The following is a 22,186-nucleotide window of genomic DNA, read 5'->3' as shown; positions in this document are numbered from 1 at the left end:
CCATCTTCCCCCAATGGAGAGACGATATATGCCACAATTGACCCATGTCTTGTCACCAGTCACTCCTCGCATCTCATCATCCTCCTTCCCATTGCCACCTTTGCATGGTGCGGGTGATGCCACTGCACTGGGCCTCGAGCGGTGGGTGGGGGGGTTCCATGTGCACATGTACTCTCAAAACATGCACCATTGGGTGCTGCTTTCAAAGGTCATGCGCCAATTCAAACTCTCCCCTTGGTGGTTGTGAGGGGGCACTGTACTGTAGCTGTGCAGCCCACCGTCACTTATATTTTGGCACCGGGATTCTCTGCACCAGTGCCTTTGCTGGTCAGGATGGTATCCTCAGTGTGGCCTGTCATTATGCATCAGTCAAGCATTCCTTCCTATTGGTTAATTGAAATTGGCATGGGTGAGTGCAGTAAGAGGGACTGCGTGCCCGGTACAGTGCACACAACCTGACTTGCGAGTGCACATGCGTGGCGATAGTGCCTAGAATGTGTTCTTCTTTGGATGTGGTGTGCTCTGGACTCATTTCCCTACATGTGCCACTTGCTTGCCTACTCTGCTCATCTAGTCTGCCTGAAGTTCCTTTGTTTAAAACAATTCTTAAAGCTGACAGCAGTGCACAATGTTTTCTGTCCCCTTCCTATATTGGATCTGAGCTTGGATAAATTCACCAAGGCCTTGACCCCATCCTGCCTATCCTGCCTCAGCCTCGCCACCCTCCATGTGATCCCAGCGGGAGCCCTGTGTGTAGCAATAGAGTAGAAAATTACATATTTATGGTTCTGTATTCGCGTGCGTGCAAGATTTTGAATGTTTGAAAGTGCCTCCGTGAGAATGGCAGCGAGCAAGCTCTGAAGTTTGACGGCTGAGTATGTAAAGAATGACATTTTTTAAGGTTAGGCTTGTAACAACAGCTTGGAGGTGTGTGACAGTGTAGCAGGGTTGCGTGTTTGAGAACAGTCATTGTCAATAACTATACAACAAAATAATATATGCGTACATTTGAGGCTGAATTATCGATGCATGCGCGGCCGATTAAATGATAAACCAGTGTGCTACAGATTGTAATGGAAATATATGTGAGAATAGAACACAGTGTGTCTAACTGGGCGGGCACCTTGCTGTCTATGACACGCTTGTACCTGTGACTAAGTATTTGGAAGGAAACTCTGTATGTTGAATTTAAATAAAATGTCCATACCCTAGGCTCAGTATGAGTCACAGGCTTTCTTGAAGCTCATAGGACCGTTTTGTGTGTTTGAAAGGAAATTGTGAATTGTGTGCTGCTATATATGTTACAAAGTGTGGCAGAAGAATCAGTTTGGTTACCCTGTAACTGTCATCCCTCCTGAGGCTTGAGCCGGGAGGTTGTTGTTTTCTGTGTTTAGCTAATTTTAAAACTGCACGCTCTCACTAGCTGTCCTTACAGCGTTTTAACTGCACATTACTTAGCTTGATTACGAAGCTAAGCTGTTCTTGTTTTGCCTCCCCCCTCGCTGCACTAAGTCCCCCCCGCCTCTGCTTGACTACAAAGTGGCATTGGTAACTTGTCCCTCGGTTTCCTGCTAGATGGGGGTCAGAAACCTGAATCTCCTTAATTAAAACTCACCCAAGCCGAACTGAACGCTGTTTGAGGTGATTAACTAACTTTGTCGGCCATTTTGGAGTGGGATAGCCTTTGAAGGCACCCGATTGGACACTATATAAACGGAAGACCATGTCTCCGCGCAGCGGACGCGATCAGCCGACGCGCCGGACTTGCGCCGGAGTCGCGCCAGAGTCCTGCCCGTCTGCGCCCGTCAGCGACCAGTATGCGGCCACAGACGCAGGTACTGTCACCCTGGGCATTCCCCCTCTCACAACTTATGACAGCGCTAGGCTTAAATCCCTGCGACCTCTACACTGTATTATTCCCTCATGTATTAGCGCTGCTGCCAATCCCATCTTTCCACTTATGAAATGTTCTCCTGACCTTCCCGGCTATGAAGAACATAACTGCCTTCTTCTACAGACTACTTCTTTGCAGACACGCTTAAAAGCTGGCCTGCTAAACTGCTGATCCTTAGTCAAACACTCCCTTGACGTATTCCATACTTTGGAAGAAGATAAATGGGATGTATTGTTTCTTACTGAGACGTGGTTAGGAGATGACACCAATCCTGCGTTACATCTAGCAATCCCGTCGGGCTATAATATATTATGTGCCAAAAGACAGAGCTCACACCCTGGGGGAGGAATGGCCATAATATACAGAACCCATTGGTCTATTTCGTCTTTCGCCTATAATCAAGTAGAACGCATTGAAGCGCTTCCTTTTTGTATTAATATTTCGCCCAATTTAACATTTTCCGGCCTCCTGGTGTATCGACCTCCCAATTCTAAACTATCCCACCTTCCAGTCTTCTTGGATTACGCCCTACAAGCTTCACTGCGTTATGCCAATTTCACCCTCCTTGGGGATTTCAATCTTCATGTTGACAATATGGAGGATACTGCCTCCCTTAATTTTCTGTCCACTCTGGCTGACGGCGGATTGAATCAAGTTGTTAGTGGTCCAACGCACAAAGCAGGCCACACTCTTGATTTAATCTGTACGAACCTGGTAGGCCTAGTCACACCCAATCCTGTTCCTATAGTCTGGTCGGATCACCTGCTTGTACCTCTCATATTTCCCTGCCACTACACAAATCGTCATGTCCGTCCGGCTAAACAACTGGGCAGAAACTGGAGTAGGATTTCTCCTGATAGTCTAGCTCCTCATCTCTTATCTGTTGACCACTTTGATACGAGCCTTGACCTTGATACACGATTAACACACATTAATGACCACATTACTTCGGCAATCGATCAGATCGCCCCTATTAGGCCCATAAAAACCTATCGCTCTTCTCCCTCGGCCCCATGGTATTCGAATGATCTTCGCAAGCTCAAATCAGAATGTAAACATCTTGAGAGACGTTGGAGATTCACCTTCTCACCAGATCGTAAAATTCTTTACAAATCCGCCTTGAAAAACTATAGGAAAAAGATCATTGAACATAAAAGACTATTCTTAGAAGAAAAAATCAATCGTTCCCAAGGTTCATCAAGGGAAATATTTGAGACAGTCAGATCTTTCACAGATCCCCTGGCATTGAAACGACCTCCAGTGGTATCACAGACTCTCTGTGATAATCTCTCTTTTTTTTTCGAGAATAAAATAGCCACCATTCATGATTCTTTCTCTACCAACACTTCAGTATATAAAAGTCCTATACCCGTCTCTTCATCTGGCCCTGAGTCCCTGTTCGTTGACTTTGCAGAGATTTCTCTGGAACGATCTCTTGCAGAACTTCTTAAAATTAAATCTGGCTCTCCGCTGGACCCATGGCCGGCTAAACATTACAAATCCTTAGCTCCCATCCTTAATCCCTTTCTGAACAGAATATGGAATGACTCATTACAGCTGGGAGTTTTCCCCGACACCTGGAAACAAGCACGCCTGGTTCCGATAATTAAGAAGGCCAGCGCCGATCCCTGTGATCCTGCTAACTACAGGCCCATTTCTCTACTGCCTGCCCCTGCTAAAGTACTAGAAAGACTTGCTCAACAACAACTAGCTAGCTTTCTTGAAACATCAGGTGCCTTTCACGATTCTCAGCACGGCTTTAGACCAGGATACAGCACTGAGTCGGCTCTCATCGAGATGTCAGACGCAGTAAGATGGAGGCTGGACGAGGGATCAAGAGCGGTGTTGGTGCTGCTGGACTTGTCGGCAGCATTCGACACCGTCTCCCACCCCCTCCTCCTTGATCGCCTGCATTCAAAAGGTATTCAGGGCACGGCCTTAGGATGGATTTCATCCTTCTTGTCTAGTCGGACCCAGGCAGTGTTTACCCCCCCATTCATTTCTGAAAGTCGTCCTCTTCGGTGGGGAGTCCCTCAGGGCTCCTCGCTGAGCCCCCTCTTATTTAATGTTTATTTTTCCCCACTTTTTGATATCATCGCCCAAACTGGTATAAAGGTCACCTCCTATGCTGATGATATCCAGCTTATGTTTTCATTTAATAACCTCTTCCCCCCAACTTTTGATCCATTAAAAAATTGTCTTCGTACAATTGCCCACTGGATGGACAATAATTTTCTTAGATTGAATGCTGGGAAAACGGAGGTTCTCTTTTTTCACCAGCCTTCTCCACTGGACCCTAATATTTGGTGGCCTACCGACTTAAGTACTCCCCCCCTCCCAAAAGACTCGGTGAAAAATCTTGGAGTGAGATGGGACTCCAACCTCACTTTTTATCATCAAGTGCATACAGTCTCCACTGCCTGTCTAGCCAAGATTAGAATGATAAAAAAGTTCATTCACTTTCTGCCGAGTAACACCAGGAAGATTGTAGTCCAGGCGTTGATCACATCACACCTGGACTACGCCAATGGCCTCTACTCTGGCCTGTCTGCAGGGCTCAGTCATCGCCTTCAGACAGTACAGAATGCGGCGGTGCGATTGGTTATCGGTCTTCCCTTACGTGAGCACATTTCCCCTCACCGCCGCAAACTCCACTGGCTACCACTGCAAAAGAGGGCCGAATTTAAAGCTTTGGTACTAGCTCATCGGGCAATGCAGGGTAAAGGCTCCGCATATCTGTCTTCCTGTTTGATCCCTTATAATAACTTCAGGACTCTACGTTCCTCGTCAAAAAACTTCCTGTTGGTTCCCAGATTCAGGAAATCCCGCTCAGGTGGGAAAACTTTCCCAGTGTTGACAGCGGCCCTATGGAATAAACTTCCTAATGCCATCCGGCTGATCAAAGATGAACAACCTTTCCGGCGAGCACTCAAAACTCACCTGTTCTCCTGAGTTACTTCTGCCTCAAATAACCACCAAGGTCTGCATGTAGTTATACAGGAGCGCCGGGACACCCCGTTGGGGTAGCTGTGCGCGATACCAAATCACACTAAATAAATAAATAAATAAATTAGGGGTAGGCAGTAAACTCCGCTCTGTCAGCGGAGTTTGCAGAGTTTTGTCACGCCGTGCTCTGCTTGGAATGCAGAGTTCGGCAAAAACTCTGCAAACCCGCTGGCGGAGCGGAGTTTACTAGTGCTCTCACCCCTAGTCTCAGCAATCCCGCTGTGGGCGACTTGCTTGTGGCAACAATAGGGGTTCTGGGCCCCCAATGACGCTCAGCAGCCAAGAGGACTTCATCCCCCAACCGGTAGTGCGCCAGAAGGTCCGTTTGCTGAGTAGTTGAGAAAGTGGGTGGGGCCTCTGACGACGTCTCATCAATCCTGCTGTCGGGGACTAACTTGTGGCAACAATAGGGGTTCTTGGCCCTCTTCGACCCTCAGCAGCCAAGGGGGCTTCATTAGGGGGGGGCGACCAATAATCTGCCCAATCACGGAACTCTGTGGAATTTGGAGGAGTTTTCGGCAACTCTGCATAATTCCACAGAGTGAAATTCAGTGAGCTCTGCCGAGGCCTGTATGTAGAGATGACATTTTGCTTATGGCTGTGGTTGAGAGCAGTGTGTTTGTTGCTGAAAATGCTTCATTTGTACGGGTGTGTGTCTGAAACAGCACAGTGTATGCTTTGAATTAATGCAGTGTCTCAAATTTTGTACCACTATGGTAAAGCCCTCTTGGGATTAATCTCACAAGGAGGGACGATGGCTTGGTAGTTCCAGCATATGGGCCCCAGACAGTTAAGAAGGAAGAAGGGTATGCCGTTCCTAAGTTCTTCACGACTCTTTAGTTTTTTGTTTGCTCATAGCACAGGAACCCAGCGAATAAAATATTTTTGGAGATTCCGGTAGCTATTTTTAAACCACACTCACATTCTCCCACCTCTGCTCACTACACATACGCCCACTATTATCTTTAACTTCACGTCGGCAACCAGAGAAGACTTCCGGCACAGAGCCCCCCTGCGAGGTCCGTCTGGCATTGCAGCACCAGCCCAACGAGGAGCTGCCCAATGATGAAGCATGACACCCTCTGGGGTGTGTGAGGGCCCTTGCTCCAAATTGGAGCTATTCTGTTTTCACCCTTTTTTTCCTTACGAAAGCCTGGTTTCATCAAATAGACCCCCCCTCTCTTCCTCCTCCCCCTCCCCCCTTTGTTTCATTAGGAATGGCATACCCTTCTTCCTTCAAAGCCCTCTTGTGCCCACTTTGGTTTCCCCTTTAGTTTGACATTTTACACATTTTAGCAGACTTTCTTTCAGCCCTGTTACCTATTACATATTTTATTTTCACAATATGATTCTAAGTAACATTTGCCAGAAACACTTTCCTGCTACACAATCTGTACTCTTTGTTCATGACTAGGAACATTGAACGACATATCCTAGTACATGTGTTGTCCATTCAGACCCAACTTTAACATCTATGCACATAATTGCATCAAAGCTGTATCACTAACACTGTGGTTCTATTACATAAACAGTGCACTGTCCTTTAGTGGGTTAGAGGGGGTCACTCCAGCCACAATGGTCCCGGGACGAATGCTGTGTTCGGCATGCAGCTCTGTCAATGCTGATCTTCCATGCAAATTCTGCAGAGAGTGATTGTCATTCCAACTCCAGATCAAGTCACACATGTATGGGGTCTCAGGCAATCCTAAGAGATTGGGCAGAAGGTACACCCACTATGTTCTGAGGTACCCCTATTCTACTCTCAGAATAGGGATAGCATTATGTAGGAATATAAATATATAGAAATCAGACTGTCATGGGTGGACTTTTTTTTCTTTTCACCATGTTTGCAATGCTGGTTACTTTGCTTTGTTTTATCTGCCTAATAATCACAGTACATTCTCTCTATGCAAGACTATGATTGTTTCAATAAATGCAATGAACACTTTATTTGTATTCTTCCTGTAGTTTACCAAGGGTATGCATGAGTAAGCAACGGAAAGGGTGTGATCTATTTCCAAAATTCCTTGGGGATCAAACTGTCATGTTTGAGGTTACCAAAATTGCCTGTTACCCCAGGAGGCTTAGGGGTTCGGGTAAGGCACTGTTAGGTAGCTAGGAATTGGGCCACCAGTTCCTGAGGATGTAGATCAGTGATGCTCAAAGTACGTCCGGAGTACCACACGCAGCCTTCCTGGCCTTTACATGCAGCCCGCTGATCAATAGGAGCACTAGCCTGCTGTTCACTCGACTCAGCACTGACATTAAAAAGATGTTAAGTATACAGGCAAGCGCGTATCAAGAGAGAGAGAGAGGACTAGAAAGCTAGTCCGAGTCCCCGTAATTTATATGTGTTATCAAAAGAGACTAGCTTAAATATGACCAATATTGTTAGTACTCTGATTAGATTTGTCATGGGCACCTCGTTGGTGAGTTCATGAAGCCCTCACCCACCAACCTGGTTGGTGGCATGCTTCATCATCGGGCCCACCCAGTGACACTTAAGGTGTCCCGGGTGTGCTGCGACGCCTGATTACAGCGGAGCTGGTATTTTACTGAGAGTGCAGTGTGAGGTGTAAAATGAAGTGTGAGTTAAAACGGCTTGGCGAGGGTCCCAGTACCCGAGGGTAAATTACATTTTAATAACTGGGCCCCCATCAGCGGTTAAAATAAGGCTTGGGGATGTTTAAGGGAGGCGAGTTACTACCTCCTACATCCATCAGTTGGTCAACATGTTTAAGCCAGTGCCTTAAACTAAATCTGGCTTTCCTCAGGACCTTTTTAAAAATAGAGTGTAGTGCAGGTTAAAAAGGAATGTAATCCAGGCTATGTGTTACACTCACTAAGGTGTTTCTCTAAGTGTGAAAGGGGGGATTCCCTTCTCATATATGCCTGTACCGACAACATTGAAGACATAGACAAAACATGTAAGAAGAGGAGAGTCAAATAGGCGTCTTCGCCACATAGTCATATACATAGAATGCCGAATCTACAGTGCTCAGTGGGTAGACTACAGTCGGCAAAAGTGTAATGGCACTGGTGGTACCATTATTGTGATTATCGCAAATAATTGGGGGTGGTGTCGCTAAAACACGGGTATCACACATATGCATGAGATACAAAGTGTGATGGGGCGTAAGTAAACACTCTTACGCTTAGATTTTGCAGCCAATGCTTCCAGGAGTGAAGCGGTAAGGGGTTGACCCTGTAGGGAAATAATGTTGGTCACTGGGAGTTAGAGACCTGTAAGGAGGGAAAAGCGCTTACCCAGAGATTGTGGCTTGGAGGTTGTCATACTCACAGCTTTTCTGGTCAGAGCCTGCCTTGTACCTGTTGCACCGTCCTCGTACTCCGGTAGAAAGAGCTGGAGTTTCTTGTTCGTTTTTATATGCTTGCTAATTGGATTAACTATCTGCACCTGTAGCTGGGAGTAAGAGTAGAAAGACTACCCCGGGTGTGTTCCTAGCTGTCTGCTCATGGGCGGTGGAAAGACACTAGTCTCTAGCACATGTGCGGTGCTGCTTGTGTCTATTGCGCATGAGCGGGGTTGAGACACTAGTTGGTGGAAAGACACTAGTCTCTGGCACATGCGCGGTGCTGCTTATGTCTATTGTGCATGAGTGGGGGTGAGACACTAGTTATTAGTGCAAGTGCGCGGTAGAGTATGTGTTGTGTTGAATTATGCAATCTGCCACTATCAATAGTGCGGGCATGGAATTTCAAGGAGGTGCATTTAGCTCGGGTATAGTGTAATGAATCTTCACAGGTTGCTGTAGGAGCGGGAGGCTATGGCTGGGTATGGCAACTAGTCACAACCCGATATGGGTTGGGCACGATTAGGGGTGGTAGCCTCAGTTGAGTGGGAGTTCATAGGTCAACTGGGTTGGATGGGTACTAGTAAAGACCTCTGTATAGAGGTTTACGTCAGCATGTGACTGAGTTCCAAGGGATTGCATTGTTCAGGCCATTGATGTGCGAGGAAAGGCGATAGATCCAATGCTGTTCTTTGCTCATCAGTCTTCTTTCATTGTCTAATGCCTGCTCAGGGATTTGTTCGATGACTGTTCATGTGAGGTCATTGGGGGTATGGCCATGGGTGATGAAGTGGTTGGTTAATTTACTGATGTTTTTCTTACACCTAATGGTGCTTCTGTGCTCAGTGACCCTAGTGCGCATATATGAGCAGGGAATGCCCCCTCTCACACTTAGAGAAACACCTGTACATGTATTTATATATCACCTTAGTGAGTGTAACACATAGCCTGGATTACACTCCTTTTTAACCTGCACTACACTCTATTTTTAAAAAGGTCCTGAGGAAAGCCAAATTTAGTTTAAGGCACTGGCTGAAACATGTCGACCAACTGATGGATGTAGGAGGTAGTAACTCGCCTCCCTTACCTGTACCCTCGGGTACTGGGACCCTCGCCAAGCCGTTTTAACTCACACTTCATTTTACACCTCACACTGCACTCTCAGTAAAATACCAGCTCCGCTGTAATCAGGCGTCGCAGCACACCGGGGACACATTAGGTGTCACTGGGTGGGTCCGATGATGAAGCAAGCCACCAGCCAGGTTGGTGGGTGAGGGCTTCATGAACTCACCAACGAGGTGCCCATGACAAATCTAATCAGAGTCAACATATTGAAGCTAGTCTCTTTTGATAACTCATATAAACTACGGGGACTCGGACTAGCTTTCTAGTCCTCTCTCTCTCTCTTGATCCGCGCATACTTAGGCAGCGCACAGCTGCGAGAGTTCTAACCAGGACCATGGCGGAGAACCATGGCCTCACCTTCAGCGAGGACGATGTGAGTGACATACTGGCAGACCCCTCCTTCCAAGCAGATTTCAATATTGCTAACTCCATAGCCCAGACCACTGATTGGGAGACCTTAACCGAGAAAAAGCGTAATAGAATACGAACCATCCTCCATGGAGTGATCCTAGCCCTATACTTAAGAACCAACACAGCACCAAGGGGCCTCATCATTACTAATGCAGCCAGGATTTTCCTAGATGACCCCACCTTCCGAAAAGACTGGGCCCAGATCGCCTGGCACTGTACCAGGGACTGGATGGTACTGATCATTAAGACGGCCAAACGTCTCTCTGACGCCATCGTCATTGAGATCCAAGCAACAGAAAGCCATTTTAAAGCTACATTAACCGCCTACAAAAAGAAACTCAATGATCAGAACAGAGAAATGAACGAATACAAGGAGCATCTGACACAAGAAAAAATCAAGAAGTTTGACAAAGATCTTAAAAAATTTTGCTACGCTAAAACATACCCTTACTCTGAAGATGACTTCACCCCACCACCCAAGACCCCGAACGCTTCAGACTCGTCGGCTGATGACAGTTCCGCTTCCAGTGACTCAAGCACTGGCTCATACAAACGAGGTGGCAGAGGCCGACGTGGCCAACGGTGGCCTAACATGTGGCAAGGAGCCCAACAAGGACAATACTACGGAGCCCCTCGTAATTTTGGCCCCATACAGAACCCGTATTTTGGATTCCCACCCATGTATCCCCTGGGACCAATGCCACTCTTCCCGGGCAATCCCAGCCCCCACATTCCTTTTTTAGGACAGGGCCGAAGATCAAGAGGCAGGAGAAGACAAAACCAACAACAACCGCAGGTACACTGGGCCGAAGAGGAAAATCCAGTGAGCTCCATCACCCGCCAGAAGACCAAAGACCAACCGGGCACCAGCAAACAATAACAGACTCAAATCAAACATCATTGGTATTCAACTTATCCAGCACGTCCCTGATACCCAAAGAACAAGCAGTACTGGAAAAAGGCCTATCATTCGCCCCCACATCCAGACTTGACAAATTCAAGTTACACGTGGAACTGGCTGAGTTCTTCCGTAAGCTCAACTCAAGGCCTTTTTTGAGAAATCGACAATGGACAACCAACCTACCAATGAGAAATGTCACAGGCCTAAGGACTAAATCCACCTTCAACCCGCCACCATCCACAGTGCCCCCTGAGATCAGCACTTTTGAGTTGGCAGTATACAACGACGTTGAAAATCTTAGTCCAACTAATCATTTCAACAACCTATCCAAAGATGAAAGAGACATCATCCAACGTCTCAAAACCAATCCTTCAATCATAATTAAACCAGCTGACAAAGGGGGAGGTATTGTCCTTCTAGACAAAAAAGATTATGGCACGGAGTGCCGCAGACTGTTAAGCGACAGCAGAAATTACAAAAGATTGGAACAAGATCCCACTGACACTCTTCAGAACACTATCCAGACACTAATAAAGAATGCCTGCGATGCTGAACATATTTCCAAGCAAGAAGTAGAGTACCTCTGCCCCCAGAAAGTCAAAATACCATACTTCTACACTGTACCCAAGGTACACATGGGCAAAATCCCCCCACCAGGCAGACCCATAGTGTCTGGTATCAATTCGCTCTTAGAGCCCCTGTCACGCTACTGCGACTTTTTTCTCAATCCGCTAGTGCAACAAACGCCCAGCTATATCAAGGTCACCAAACACTTACTACAAGTGATCAACAACATGGAGTTTAACACTGAGACCCAACTTCTTGTAGGGCTGGATATTGAGAGCCTCTATACCAGTCTACCCCAAGAAGCCACAATAAAAGGGACATCCTCAGGGAGTCCCCATGGCCCTACCACACCCCCAGAGAATTCATCCTCCAATGTGCCACACTGGCACTAAAGGAAAATTACTTTGAATATGAGGGAACCCTCTACCTCCAGACCAATGGAACATCCATGGGCAGCGTTTTCGCCCCAAGCGTAGCAGGTCTTTACGTCCACCAATTCAAACGCACGCACATTGCTGACAGCACAAACCCCTATTCCAAACACATCCTCGCATGGCGCCGTTATATTGACGACATCCTTGTGATATGGGAGGGTCCACAAACAACCCTGGATGAATTCCTCATCTGGCTCAACGGCAGGGACCCATACTTGAAGTTCAACAGCACTATCAGTGCAAACCAACTTGCTTTCCTGGACCTAAATATAACAGTCAAAGATGGCAGACTCACCACGACAACCTACTATAAACCCACGGCCAGAAACTCTTTACTCCACTTCACAAGCTTCCACCCACGCCCGCTAAGGGAGAACCTTCCCTTCGGGCAATTCTTACGTATACGCAGGAATTGCAGTGATATAGCAGACTATAAAAAACAGTCCGCTGAACTATCCAAGAAACTGGAGGCCCCGGGCTACCCACAAGCCATCATCTCCAAAACCAGGAAGAGGGCCTGGAACCAGAATAGAGAGCCCTCCTTGAAACCACAGCTAAAGAGGAGCAGGAACAACCTATCACCTGCGTCACTACGTACAACACAGCCTCCAATGAGGTAGCCAAACTCATTAAGAAGAACTGGAAGATCTTGAATTCTGGCCAGAGGCAGTGGGACATACCGCGTTTTGCTTACAAGAGAAGCAATAACTTGAAGGACCAACTAGTTAACACCCCTCCCAAAACGCATACCACACAAGAACTGAACACCATTCTGAATGCATGGGGCCTACCAAAAGTAACTGGACACTACCCCTGCAATGATTGCAGTGTGTGTCATTTAACCACCCACACCAAAACTCTAACCCTAGAACGTAACAAGGTGTGGACACAACGCAGCCACACCAACTGTATATCACGTAATGTGATTTACCTTCTCACCTGCTCCTGTGGTCTCCGCTATATCGGCATGACCACCCGCAAAATACGCACTAGGGTCACTGAGCACAGAAGCACCATTAGGTGTACGAAAAACATCAGTAAATTAACCAACCACTTCATCACCCATGGCCATACCCCCAATGACCTCACATGGACAGTCATCGAACAAATCCCTGAGCAGGCATTAGACAATGAAAGAAGACTGATGAGCAAAGAACAGCGTTGGATCTATCGCCTTTCCTCACACATCAATGGCCTGAACGATGCGATCCCTTGGAACTCAGTCACATGCTGACGTAAACCTCTATACAGAGGTCTTTACTAGTACCCATCCAACCCAGTTGACCTATGAACTCCCACTCAACTGAGGCTACCACCCCTAATCGTGCCCAACCCATATCGGGTTGTGACTAGTTGCCATACCCAGCCATAGCCTCCCGCTCCTACAGCAACCTGTGAAGATTCATTACACTATGCCCGAGCTAAATGCACCTCCTTGAAATTCCATGCCCGCACTATTGATAGTGGCAGATTGCATAATTCAACACAACACATACTCTACCGCGCACTTGCACTGATAACTAGTGTCTCACCCCCACTCATGCACAATAGACACAAGCAGCACCGCGCATGTGCCAGAGACTAGTGTCTTTCCACCAACTAGTGTCTCAACCCCGCTCATGCGCAATAGACACAAGCAGCACCGCACATGTGCTAGAGACTAGTGTCTTTCCACCGCCCATGAGCAGACAGCTAGGAACACATCCGGGGTAGTCTTTGTACTCTTACTCCCAGCTACAGGTGCAGATAGTTAATCCAATTAGCAAGCATATAAAAACGAACAAGAAACTCCAGCTCTTTCTACCGGAGTACGAGGACGGTGCAACAGATACAAGGCAGGCTCTGACCAGAAAAGCTGTGAGTATGACGCCCGGAGGAACATGGCGGCAGGCTGACGCCTGTTGCGAGAGCTCCGTGTCCAGGAAGGTTTCTCTCGAGACTCAGGCGGAAATGATGGCACCAAACGGTGAGGAGGGAAGGTGAGACTGTGCTCTCTTTAGCGGCGCAGTGCTAACGCACACTTTCTTTTCCCCTACCTTGTTTTTCTTTCTCTTGCGAGGAGGGGGGGTTTCACCTACCGAGGCGGGTGTGCCTGTCTCTGTATCCCTATCGCACTAGGACCCTGCGATTAACACTGGCAATGCTCAGGATCTGCGAGCAAGCCTGCTTGTTTGAAGACGCTGGTGCTGACGCTGTCTCCGTGGCTTCAACGCAGATCCACGCTGTGGATGAGCTGGAGGTCGTGCAGGGAGAGGCATACAACGCCGGTTGCAATCGAGCGCGACTGCCAGGAGTCAGAAGAGACCGAGGAGACCGGACCTGTATGTGGCAAAGGTCGAGGCGGTTCCTAGCCCGTGTCTGCATCAGTGCTCCTTTATGTTGTGACTCCAGCAACAATAGCAACAACAGCAAACGGTCAGTGAAGGGGGCAGGGGGGCATAAGCTGGGGTCTGAGCGCTTAACTCAAGGAGGTGGCGCTTACTTAGTAAAGGTCAATTCCCCCTGGGTGGTATCTGGGGTACCTGGGTGTGCTGGGTGTGCTGAACAAGTGGGTAATGCAGACACTGCCATAGCTACCTGGTACTCGGTGCAGTACGAGGGGATGGACCTGGGTGCAATTTCCTTCTCCACACCATCATACCCCCTTGCCCTCGCTCACAAGCAGATACATCTGGCAACACAGTGGGAGAGAAGTGCGACACCCGACTATATACACTCCCTGCACCAGCAGCCCAGGTGGCTCCTGTTAGGAACAGATACCAGCTCAGGTCCTATCTAGAGCAACAAAAGTCCGAGGGTGGGCACCAGAGTGCGTCTAAGGCAGCGGCAACACCACTTACCCCAAAGAAAAAAGGGAGGAAAGAGAAAGAGAAAAGGGACTGACCCGTGAGAACAGGCGAGCCCAAAAAAGCAAAATTGCCTGGCACGTTCCCGTCAAAACCCGCACCCTCTCTCAAGGCATACTTCAAAATTATGGAGCAAGTTGTCGACCCTAAGGGGAAAAAATCTCCTCTCTCATCCTCCGCCTCCGTGTCCACTAACTCGGTTAGTACCTCAAACGTAAAAAACACTTCTCAGCTCAATGGGCCCCAGTCAGGCAGCAGGTACACCGTATTAGCTGACATGGAGGATTTAGTGGATATAGCGGATCAGATGGAAAACGCACAAGAAACTCAAACAACAACTACGGCGGTGCCGGCCTCAGCTATTACTCAGGAAGAGACGCCTGTAGTGGGAATGGTGGAAGTGGTGAAAGCTCATGGTTCAGCAGAAGAGGTAACTGGGGCTAAGATTCCGGATGGAGGCCTCTCGCAGCTTGAGGCACTCCTTTTCAACCTTAGAGGCGATCTACTGTCCAAGTTTGATACCTCAGAAGCATACCAAAAGAACATACAAGATCAGTGTTCTAACTTGGAGGCTAAATTAGACGATGTCTGTAAACGGACCGTTGTGCTGGAAGAAGACGTCTCTTTGCTCACAGGGGCTTCCAAGAGGCATGAAAGGGACATCGAGACCCTTAGAACTCAGAACAGGGCACTCCAGATGGACGTAGAAAGGCTAGAAATCCACTCTAGGAAGAATAACTTGAAGTTTTTAAAGATTCCGGAAGGTGCGGAAAATGGAGACGTAAAGGGCCCAGTGTGTAAACTCCTCAGGGAGGGAGTGCTCAAAGATGGCCCTGAGATAGACTTAGAATCAGAAATACAGAGGGCGCACAGAGACCCTTTTAGGCGCCACGCTGACAGGGCCGCCCCGAGGAAAATCTTAGTTAATTTCCACACATTTACTGTAAAGGAGCTGATTCTGAGCAAGGCATTGTCAGATAAAACCCTCCAAATAGGTTCAGCTCACTACCTCATCCGCTCTGATGTGGGGAGGGTTACGGCCCAACGACAATGGGAACTGGGTAATCGGATGCCAGATTTAAGAAGTATGGGCGCACAGGTGCAAATGAAATTTCCGGCCTTCCTGAGGGTGGTATGGAGAAACAAAACGCACAACTTCACTTCCCCCCAAGAAGTGGACACCTTTTTAACTCTAATGCGAGATACTTCCCATTAAGCTCAAAAAGGTTATCCAAGGGCAGGCTGAAGCTAGCAATAATGCAATGTGCCCCCACAATGCTAGAACATAAGTACAGGGAAATAGCGGGTGTGGATCAAATGTCACAAAGGATCTTAGGGCTCTAAGTATTATGGCTCATCTCTATGGCTTTTGCCCCTATTATCACCCATGGAGTAGTTTAAAAAAAAAAAAAGAGAAAAAATACCACACATATTTAAAACCTCACATACACTAGGAGTTGGGGAGATAACAAAAAAAAAAAAAAAGGAGCAGGAAAAAAAAAAAATTATAAATAAAATAATAAATAAATATATAATTTTTGCACAAAAAAGGGTAAGCTCTGCTTATCCATATAGGTACATACATTTAAATTAGAATCACATTTTGGTGCCTACCTCTCGCTTTATTGGAGGGAGTATCCGACTGGATATGGAGAGCTCTCACACGCGACATGATCGCCAAAACAGGTATGGGGGGGTTCCTCAGGGGGGGTGGGCGGGAGGCTGGGGGGTGGTAAGGCAAAAAAATGGAAAAAATAATCCTCTTATACATAACAGATATACTATACTTACTGGGTGCTGGGCACGCGCCTTTTTTTCTAGAAATCGGTTCTTATGGCCAATATGACATATAAGTTAAAAGTTATTTGTTGGAACGTAAATGGATTGAGGGATAGGAGAAAGCTACACAGGGTAACAGATTATTTATACAATTCAGGAGCACACATTTGCCTATTGGAGGAGACACACCTAGAGAAAGCAGAATGTAAGACGGCATTTAAAAAATGTAGGTGGATCCAGGATATTCTCTGTTCTGAACAAAGTGGTAGTACAAGAGGGGTGGCCATATTAATCAGAGTTAATGCAGGGATCAGGGTATCGAAGTGTGAAACGGACCATTCTGGGAGATGGCTGGTGGCTTCGTTAATAGCAGGACAAACTCCCCTCACTTGTGCAGTTTATTATGGTCCTAATCAGGACGCGCCAGGGGCCCTCACGAAACTAAAAAACAGCCTAGTAGAGACTGACGGACCGGTAATTATAGGGGGCGATTTTAATCTGATATTTGATAAAGATCTAGATCGTACCTCTAAAGTTAGATTCACTCCTCCCCAAAAGTCCAGATTGGAACTCAAGAACATTATGAGGGACTTTAACCTCATAGATATCTGGAGGCTCAAAAACGCAGGGAAAAGGGAATATTCTTTGTATAGCAGAAGGCATGGACACCACTCAAGGATAGATTTCTTTTTACTCGATAAAACCCTTTTCTCTGCAGTAGACACCATATCCTACGCCCCGGCTATCCTGTCCGATCATTCTGCTGTCGAGATAGTAATTCGACTTAAACAGCAGATCCAGCAGAGAAGGTGGACTTTAGACAGAACACTTCTTCTGGAAGAGGCTGTTAAGCAAGATTTGGCAGCCCAGTCAGAAGAGTTTTTTAGGACTAATGTTGGGTCAGCAAGCAAACAGATAGTCTGGGAAACATATAAAGTCTTCATAAGAGGCTGGTTGAGCACCCTGACGATTAGGAGGAATAAGCTTTCAAGAGAGAAGAAGGAAGACCGACTTCTGAGACTTAAATTAAAGGAACAGGAACTCCAGAAGGCTTCCTTAGGCCAGCTAGAGACTAGACTCACTCTACAAAAAGAACTTGACATCCTGCGGGCGGAATATCAAGCAGAGCTAGACAGGATCCTGAAGCACAGGTGGGATGTGAGTAAACTTCAATCCTTCTCATACGGGGAGAAATGTGGTTGCCTCCTGGCGTGGAAGGCCCGAGTAGATAAAACTAGGAATCAGATTGACAGCTTATCCCAGGCTAGTACAGGGGAAACCACTTACGATGATGATCTCATTAGAGAGGAAGTCAAAACTCATATGCAATCCCTGTATAGAACTACTCTGCCCCAGAGTGGACGACAGGCTGGAAACTGGCTAAGTAAAGTCCAGCTCCCTGAATTATCAGAGGCAGAAAGATCTTTCCTCAGCTCCGAGATAAGGGAAGGAGAGGTGAGGACTCAGATCTCAAAAATGGTTAATGGCAAAGCGGCAGGTCCCGACGGGCTCCCGGTAGAGCTATATAGGACCGTTATAGACCAAATTGTTATAAACTTAACAATATTATTCAATGAAATCCTGCTACGGGGGGAGCTGGCTCCTAAGTCATGGGCGGAGGCCACAGTCACTCTAATACTGAAACAGAACAAAGATCCTCGCAAGGTAGAGTCGTATAGACCTATTTCTGTACTAAATGTAGATTATAAGATCTTTGCGGGTGTATTAGCTACAAGACTGGCCAAGGCAATTAAATCTATTGTCCACTGCGACCAAAGGGGGTTTATCCCTGAGCGGCAACTCAATGAATTAACTTTCCAAGTTATTGCTGCAATAGATGTCGCCATTGAGAAAAAGCTGCCCCTGACTATTGTAGCTGTCGATGCTGCTAAAGCATTCGACCAGGTGGAGTGGGAATATCTATGGTTGGCTCTGGCAAAATTTGGCTTTCCTATTAATTTTATAACCGCGATTAAATCCCTATATCATGCACCGCTAGCTAAAATTTTAGTCAATGGCTCTCTCACAGATCAGATATTTATAGCTCGAGGAACCAGACAGGGCTGCCCCTTATCCCCCCTTTTGTTTGATTTGTACATTGAGCCTATTGTTTGCTTACTCAGGTCGGACCCCCTTATTAAATCATTTAAGATTGCCGACCTAGAATTAAAATTTGCACTTTATGCGGACGACCTGTTGATGTACACCTCAAATCCAGGAGTAGCCATACCTAGATTAATACAACTAGCAGAAAGTTTTGGTGAGATCTCTGGGAATACAATCAATAAGGGTAAAACTGAGATCATGGAATGGAATCAGGGGGTAGCTACGGTAGGTTGTAGGACAAAAATGAGGTATCTGGGAGTACACTTAGCTAAAAAAATAGAGGACATTCCAAAAATCAATCTGGACAGGGTTATAAAAGATACTACAGCCCTACTCCATCGCTGGTCATCTCTCCCATTAAATATCTTTGGGCGGGTGAACCTACTCAAGATGTTTATCCTCCCCAAGATCACCTTTTTATTTAATTCAATACCCTTATCCTTTCCCTTAATAACAATTAAGAAGCTACAAGGGAAATTGGGATACTTTATCTGGAACACGAAAGCTCCCCGAATAACTTGGAAGAAACTTAGAAGAAGTTTAAAGACTGGAGGATTAGCCTTCCCTGACCTATATATTTACTGCCATGCCTTCCACTTCAAACACTTCAGACTAATGGCCGTCAAAACTGACCAAACCTCCATGGGTGTACTATTTCTAGCACTACTGCAGGATATCCCCCAGGGACAGGACTCTTTCTTGTTTAAGTTTGGGGACCCAAAATTCTTCAAGAAGGTCAGGCTTAAGATTCTGGGGACTGCGGTTAGAAACTGGGTATTTGTCAGGAAGAGGCTTAACATTCCCTACTATGCAGCGCAGGCCCCGGTATGGGATTCCCCTGGGACACCAGCTTGTCTTGACGACCAACTGTCTCGACCATTGAAGGTAGCAGGACTGGAACACTGGGGGGACCTACAGGAAGGAACCCAGCTCCTGACATGGGACGCTCTTTCTAACTTGACAGAGGGATCACTCACCAGGTTCAAGTACTACCAGCTGTCTGGTTGGTGGTCAACCAGAAGGGAGGGCAATAAAACCCCAAACCCAAGATTTGACGTAGTTACTAGAAGAGGAAGGTGGAAGAGTCAAATTGCATACTGGTATACATCGTTGCTTGAGGAGGATGATGTAACCAAACCTGAACTGAAAAAACTCTGGATGAATAAGTTAACCACGAATATTATCAACCTTAGAGACTGGTGGCTTCACTCCTTTGCTATCCTACATTCAGTAGTTAAACCCGCAACGTTAAAAAGAAATCATCTGTATACTATGTATCGGGTTTATATTACTCCTAAGAAATTAGCGAAGATCACCAAGCTAGAGCATTGTTGCCCGAGATGTAGCCATCCTGAAGCTGACGATGTTCACATGTTTGCTGACTGTACCGAATTGAAAGGTTACTGGGAGAAAATTACTGATTTCCTCGGAGAGGTTCTAGGTGTCCCCTTGGTAATAACTATAACTACCATCCTGACGGGGCTAAGTATGGGCTATAACATGAATGACCCCTCTACAAAACTTGTCTTTTATGTCATCCTCCTTGCAAGGCGAGAAATTTGTAGAGCCTGGAAGGACATAGCCCCCCCCCCCCTTCCCATGCTGCTTACGACAAATCATCCTTACCAGTAAGTCCGATTTGGCATGCGATCCTACAAGTTTGGTTAAAGTTTGGGCGGCCCTCGAGGCATGGTAACACGGTTGATTGGTTTTCCAATGATTTATCTGGAGCCTTGCCGGTTCCCTTGACTCCAAAGTAGCTCGGGGCACCAGTTAAACTGCGAAACGGAGTATGGATGGGAAAGCAGTGGCTACTTGAGGGATTAGGTTCACCTATCCCGCTTTTGGTCAAGCATAACAACAAGGGCCGGATCAGGACGACCAAACAGCGCGAAGGTTACCAGTCTCCCATCAAGATTTCCAATAATGGTATATGAGGATTACCCCCAAAAAAAAGAAAAAACAAAAAAAAAAAAAACGGCTTGGCAAAGGTCCCAGTACCCGAGGGTAAATTACATTTTAATAACTGGGCCCCCGCCAGCGGTTAAAATAAGGCTTGGGGATGTTTAAGGGAGGCGAGTTACTACCTCCTACATCCATCAGTTGGTCGACATGTTTCAGCCAGTGCCTTAAACTAAATCTGGCTTTCCTCAGGACCTTTTTAAAAATAGAGTGTAGTGCAGGTTAAAAAGGAGTGTAATCCAGGCTATGTGTTACACTCACTAAGGTGGTTCTCTAAGTGTAAGAGGGGGGATTCCCTTCTCATATATGCCTGTACCGACAACATTGAAGACATAGACAAAAAATATAAGAAGAGGAGAGTCAAATAGGCGTCTTCGCCACATAGTCATATACATAAAATGCAGAATCTACAGTGCTCAGTGGGTAGACTACAGGCGGCAAAAGTGTAATGGCACTGGTGGTACCATTATTGTGATTATCGCAAATAATTGGGGGTGGTGTGGTGCATTGGCTGCAAAATCTAATCAGAGTCCTAACAATATTGGTCATATTTAAGCTAGTCTCTTTTGATAACACAAGTATACAGGTAAGCCTTTATTTACAGGTTAATTAATGTTAAAGAATGGAAGTAACTAGGCTGTCCATCACCACTTAACTCTAGGAATGCCTTCATTTTCTTAGCTATCTTGCAGCAAAAGTGTATAAATATGTTAAGGTCTCTTAAAAATTAAAAAATGGAATTTCATTAACATGCACAACGATTTCATAATAGTATATCAGATTATATCAGTGCATTCAGAAGTATTTTTGTAAGTGATAGTTTTCAAATATGAAGTTAGAAACATTCATTCTTCCCCCCCACACTGACAACAATGCCAATAGTGGACTAAGAGGCAAGTCAGTTGTTATGTGCATCCTTTGGGTGTCCGGGGTTGCTGTTATTCATGAACAACATTATAGTTCATTAGATCAAATTTAGGAGAAGGTTTTGTACAGCACACATCTTGAAGTCATGTATTTTGTGGTCCTCTTATATGTGATAATAAAAGAAAAAGCAGGGCAAGTGAAATAAAACAATTGCTTAGGATCAGACAATTTGGTAAAATGGGCAACTGGGATTGAGCCCAGGATTTCTGGTTTCACATTGTGCAATTCAGCCACTAGATGTATATGCTTCGCTTCCACTGTACCCACCTTACCGCCCCCCTCTCCTCTGCCCCCACCCCGGATGGCCACCGTGCTGGCATCGACACCGCCCTCAGTCACATTGTAGATCAAACGTTGCGCCTCTTGGGAAAATGTTTGCAAGTACCCATGACATAGATGGACCCGACACTAAATTCTGAAGTCTTATTGTCCTAATACTCAGTCCTACATTTTTCAGTGGGAACCATATAACACCACTATGTGACTAGTTCAGTGTTGGCGAGCAAGGCAACTGTGTAGTTCGATGTTAGTGTGCGCGTGTAGTCATGCAAATTGCATATATATCTGGCTAGATATTGGCATGGTGCAATAAATTAAATATGTTTCTCAGCAGAACTGAAGTGTTCACAAAAGCAGTATATATCTGTGGTTTAGTGCTAAAGATGTCAAGTGAACTGTACCTGCCACAGCATTGGTGTTTTAATTTAAGCTGAACCGATCTGGCTATGTTGTAAACATATGAGAGACATATGCCTAGATGAAGGCTGCTTGGGCATATGGTTTGTGCATTCCTATGGCTCCTCTATGGTGTACAAACAAAATTAGAGGGAGAAGGAGGTTAAGGTTAGGGTCACCCTCCTAATTATATGTAATGTAACAAAAATCCATGAATGACAGATCACTGAACCTAACCT

The sequence above is a fragment of the Lissotriton helveticus genome, chromosome 3_1, assembly GCF_964261635.1.
Source record: "Lissotriton helveticus chromosome 3_1, aLisHel1.1, whole genome shotgun sequence".
NCBI lineage: Eukaryota > Metazoa > Chordata > Amphibia > Caudata > Salamandridae > Lissotriton > Lissotriton helveticus.
The sequence above is the reverse complement of the archived record's forward strand: the minus strand, read 5'-3'. Positions refer to the sequence as shown.